Source organism: Adiantum capillus-veneris, chromosome 1, assembly GCF_014529385.1.
Source record: "Adiantum capillus-veneris isolate H3 chromosome 1, ASM1452938v2, whole genome shotgun sequence".
Lineage (NCBI taxonomy): Eukaryota > Viridiplantae > Streptophyta > Polypodiopsida > Polypodiales > Pteridaceae > Adiantum > Adiantum capillus-veneris.
The window spans coordinates 140806516-140812515 of NC_140931.1; positions in this window are offsets into that span (position 1 = coordinate 140806516).

Here is a 6000-nt window from a genome sequence, read left to right on the forward strand (position 1 = left end):
TGCATCCATCCAAGGTCTACCACTTTTGTTAGAGTGATTGCATTCTAGATCCACCACAAAAGTTTTCCAGTAGTTATCACATCCTTGATCCACCACAATTGGTCATTTTAAACAATTTGTAGAAGCTTTGGTGTATTTTAGATCCACTACTTGGATGTTTTAACAAGTTTTGGAACACACATTGCTTCTTAAATGCATCACTTGGAGATTTGAAGTTCAAGTTCTTATTGAAGCGTAAGGGAATTATCAATCCACCACCAAGGCACTATAAGCAAGGTGTGGGAAAGGAAAGTGCATCCTGTATTTAGTACTTACCCTTTTGAAACAAATTTAGGAAGGTTTGGTGCATCCAAGATCCACCACAAGACCATTCTAAACATGGTGGACTACCTTTCCATTCCACTTGTCTAAGCTAGGCTCTATTGAATTATAGAGGACCAAAAGATGCACCACTTGTCCAATCTATATCCTATTGAAACATAGAGAGCCATAAGGTTCACCACTTGTCCAAGCTATGTTCCATTCAAGCATAGAGGACCATAAGGTCCCCCACTTGCCAAATCTATTCTCTATTCAATCATGCAGAGCCATGAGATCCACCAATTGTCCAAGGAGCATAGAGGATCGTAAGGTCCACCACTTGTCCAATCTATGCTCTATTCAAGCATAGAGAGCCATGAGGTCCACCACTTGTCTAAGATATGTTCCATTCAAGCATAGAGAGCCACAAGATCCACCATTTGTCCAAGCTAAGATCCATTCAAACATAGAAAGAACAAGATCCACCACTTGTTCAATCTATGCTCTGTTGAAGGATAGAGAGTCATAAGGTCCACCACTTGTCTAAGCTATGCTCCATTAAATAGAGAGGATCATAAGGTCCACCACTTGTCCAATTTATGCTTTGTTGAAGCATAGAGATCCATTAGGTCGCCAACACTTATCCACGCTATGCTCCATTCCAGCATAGATAGCCACAAGGTTCACCACTTGTCCAAGCTAAGTTCCATTCTACTATAGAGGAGCATAGCTTGGACACATGGTGGAACTTATGGCTCTGTATATTTCAATAGAGATTAGATTGTTGGACATTGTGTCTCTCTATGCTTGGATAAAGCATAGCTTGTACAGGTGGTGAACCGCACGACTCTCTATACTTCAATAAATCATAGATCGGATAAGTGGTGGACCTTGTAGCTCTATTCAAGCATAAAGGACCATAAGGTTCTCCACTTGTCCAATCTATGCTCTATTGAAGCATAGACAACCACTAGGTCCGCCACTTGTCCAAGCTAAGCTACATTGGACCATAGAGAGACACAATGTCCACTTGTCCAATCTATGGTCTATTGAATCATAGAGATCCATAAGGTTCACCAATTATCCAAGCTATGCTCCATTCAAGAATAGGGGACCATAAGGTCCCTCACTTATTTGATCTATGCTCTATTGAAGCATAGTGATCCATAAGGTCCACCACTTATCCATGCTATGCCCCATTCAAGTATAGAGAGACACAAGGTCCACGACTTGTGCAAGCTAAGCTCCATTCAAATATAAAGAGCCACAAGGTTCACCACTTTTCCAAGATAAGGTCCACTGAACCATAGAGGGTCATAATATCCACTACTTGTACAAGCTATGCTCCATTGAAGCAATAGAGAGACATCGTCCATTGAAGCATGGAGGGTCATAACATCCACTACTTGTACAAGCTATGCTTTATTGAAGCATAGAGAGCCATAAGGTCCACCACTTGTTTAAGCTAAGCTCCATTGAAGCATACACATAGAGATAAGACACATTGCATGGCCACAAGCTTCCATCTTAGCTCCAATATATCATCTCTATTATCAATGATTCATTTCTCTCAAGCTCCACTATATGCCCAACCACTAATATCATGGATTATTTGGTCTCAACCACTTGTCCAACCTAAAGTATCATGGATTAATTGGTCTCAATCTCCACCTCTTGTCTAACTTGTAATCTGTTGTAATACGTATATTGTGGTTTTCAGCTTTGAATTTTCTAACCTTCTTTCATTTTTAGGATGGACTTTCAAATCTGGGGAGGAAGTGCACATGATAGTTGACAATGATTTTTTTTTGTGTTGGTTGTGTGTGTAGAACCAATGAAGATTTCACTTGTTGTGGTATAAAGATAGGCCAAGGAAATGTATCATACTAGTGGAGAAATCCATTTCAAACAATCTATCCTAAAATCCTTTGTGCATCCTAGATCCACCAGTTGGCCATTCTTAATAATTTTTGGAAGGCAAAGTGCTTCTTGTACCATGACTTATTTGAAACACATGTTTAAGGCAATGTGCATCTAAGATTCACTATTTGGTCATTCTAGATAGCTAGTAGAATGGGAGGTGCAATTTATACCCATAACTTGGCTCTTCTAAGTAAGTAGAAGATAAATGAGTGAAATTTAGATCCACCATTTGGCCATTCTAAACAAGCCTTAGAAGGTGGTAAACCAGATATTACAAACAAGTTAAGGAAGGGTGGGTGGTGCATTCAATAAACCAGTACTTTGCCATTCTAAGAATATTGTGTAAGGATGGGTGCATCCAAGATCCTCCATTTGTCCAATCTAAAAAAGTTTTTGAGAAGAGCAAGGAGATTTGCAATGCACCATCAAGACGCTTTAAGCAAGGTGTGGAAGGGAAAGTACATCCTTTATTTAGCACTTAGCTATTCTAAACAAGTCTTAGAGGGGTTTGGTGCATCCAAAAATTGCTACTTGGCTATTCTTAACATGGTGCAGAAAAAATTCATCATTGCATAAATTACTAATACATAAGTAATGCTTTGATAAAATCTCTATGATGAGATACAAGTGCTTGTATGAATTATGTCCATCTTGATACACAAATTTGAAATAGAGAAGTGTTATGCAAGCTCTAAAAATATTATAAAATTTAATAGACATCACTCTAGGAATATACTTTTTAAAAAAATTAAAAGGTATTCCTAATTTAAATATTTCCTCAACAACAACAAAAACAATGCGCTAGTCCATAGCATATAGCAATGGGCAATGACAAAGCACATAGATTTGCAACAGTATTAGCTGAGAAGGACGGATACAACATTGAGAGAGAGAGAGAGAGAGAGAGAGAGAGAGAGAGAGAGAGAGAGAGAGAGAGTGCAAGGACACTTTAAAGAGAAGAAAACACTAAAGGAAAAATAAAGGAGAAAAGAAACACTTCTTTATATGCACACACAAGGTCTTTTGAATTTCCACCTTCATCTGTCTTTTCATTTCCTAAACTCACCCTTCACTTATGCACTTAATATGTTTTGAAAGAATTTTTATTTTTCTGAGATTGGGGAGACTTGATGAGTCGGTTTCAAATAATTTATCAATAACTTTCACGTAAGGAAGTTTATCATGAGAATGTCATGTAAATTCATAGTTTGCAAGAAGGTCTTCACTACTTCTAGGTGGCGTAAGGTTTCAACACAAACATAGCCACATTTCTCCAAGCTAATGTTTGTTGTGGTAAGTTTATGCCACGATGGAAAATTGGGATCAAAAGTATAACATACATTTGGGCTCATACTCAGACCTTGAGCACTATTTATATATCCTGTCAAATTTCCATCTTCTATGTCACCAACAATATACACTTCCTCATCCACACAGCTGACATTTGGATCCTCCAGAAGTGAGTACCTAGCTATCCTTGGAGATATCTCACACAACTTCTTTCAAGTTTTATGGAGATACTTATCACCACCATAATGGAGAATAGTCATACCCTTTTGAAGAGGTGTATGCACAAAAAGTCCATAACCGGCTCCTTGTAAATTTGAAGCTCGTACTTCAAACATGACACCACTTATCTCAAAACCTTTATCCTTTGGAATGGGAAAGGTTTGTATACCAAGAGGATCATCATACCACCTATAATGTGCAAGACATTATCATATCTCTTATCACTTTTGAGTTTGCAATACAAAAATGTTTAACATATTCTAGTTAAAAAAATGTCAAACATTGTAGACTATATACTTCAGTTAAATTTTGTATATCATGAAGTATCAATTTAGCATAGTAAAGAATCAATTTTTCATATACCAGTTCACATTGAAAAAGTTTTTAGTAGATATGTTACTTCAAATTATTGATATGGTGAGTAATAATTTATCTTGCCTAAGATTTTATACTATTAAAAAAATGGGTATAGAAGCTTAGCTCATACTTGCTTCAAGGTTCAAAAAATCCATCATTGATATGGGTGTCTCACTTGTCGATGCTACTACCGTATTTGATACTCTAGAAAGGATCAAACATTGTGGTTTTGCTAACCCACATTAGGACTTGCTTAGGGTCTTCTTGGGCCCTTTTGTTTGGATGTTTAGTGAAATGGTTAAAGTGCTAATCAAGTTTTGATCAAAATAATGGGCTAGGCCTAAAAATGCATCTTTCTTTCTATACAAAAAAGGAAATGGGCCAAAGGGAGATCGAATCATTAGATCCACTCACCTAGGGAAAGAATATAGTCTTAACTACATGGAGGTGGCCTTGTGGATGCTAGTATTGTCCCACATTCCCCCATGTGGATCCTACTACATCTCACCTAGTAGATTGAAATTTTTGTCACCCCCCCCCGATTTTGGAAGTGTTGCAGACCTCTCTCTCTCTCTGCACCCTCTCTCTAAAACGACTTTAGTGGGTTATACTTAAGTAATGGCTTCTTTTTCTCTTTCGGGAAGCCATAGCTTGCATATGTGGAGCTCCTCTAGCTCCCTCACCCTCTCCACCCTCTCTCTCACACAAGAGCTCGCCATAGCCCTTTTCCCTCTATTGTGTAATGGTGCATATATACACATCCTTGCAAGCTCAAGCTCCATATAAATCTCCATCTCCACCCTCAACTACACATCTAGCTACATTCTAAAGCTCAATATCCAAGCACATTGTAATGTAAATGGCCTATTAACTTTGAGAGTAGCAAAAATTAGAGAAAGTACTTTTGGGAAAATACTTTGAGAGCATAGTAGGTGAACTTAGTTGGTGGTAGCAACAAAACATAGCATTTAGTTAACTTGGCATGAACAATACTTTTGCAAGAGAGAGAGTTAGAGAACATGAAAACAGTTGAGGACTGGATTTATGTGGAGCCGGTCCCCCCTCCAATAAGCATTTGTATTTTAGTTTCTCCCATCAAGAGAGACTTGTTACAATACAATCTTTGTGTTCCTTGTGACCTAGGTGATGCAATGAAGATGGAAAGCTTCATGCATCACGAGCATAACATAAAATTTGTGGAAAACATTAACTATCCCAAGCCTCAGTCCCAAGACCTCAAACACCTTCAAAGGTGGAGAGAGCTAGCAGGGAATAAGGGTAGGGAAGAGGGAGAAGAAACATTTCATAGGAGAAAGAACTAGTTCCTCACTTATCATCACTCTTCTTGCTAGCATACATAATAGCATCGTAATGAAGATGGAGAAGATGGCAAGCTTAAGCATTGAAGCATGTCTCTTGGTTGGATTTGCATTCCATAACCAAGAGTGTTGGTGTAGGATCTCAACCTCCCTACTTGCTTGGAGAAGGAAAGTAGATGGAGAAGATGGCAAGCTTAAGCATTGAAGCATGGCTCTTGGTTGGATTTTCATTCCATAGCCAAGGGTGTTGGTGTAGGATCTCAACCTCTCTACTTGCTTGGAGAAGGAAAGGGAGATATTGCACTTTGCAAATACACAATGAGAGTGTGAGTGTGTGTGGGAGAGTATACTCCTCAAGTAGGCCCCCTACTTGCTTTGGTCGACCTCCCCTTGTAGCTCATGCTTGAAGATCATTGGACCCCTCCATGCCTAGACAATCACAAGCAAGAGTCATACCAAGCAACAAGGGTAGCCTTGGGACAAGTGTCCCCCTTTACCCTTTGAGAGAGAGGGCTTGATAAATGCTAAAACAATTAATTAAATCCACTAAATTATCTTTGTACCCCTTGGAAGTCCAACCAATAGGCTTTAG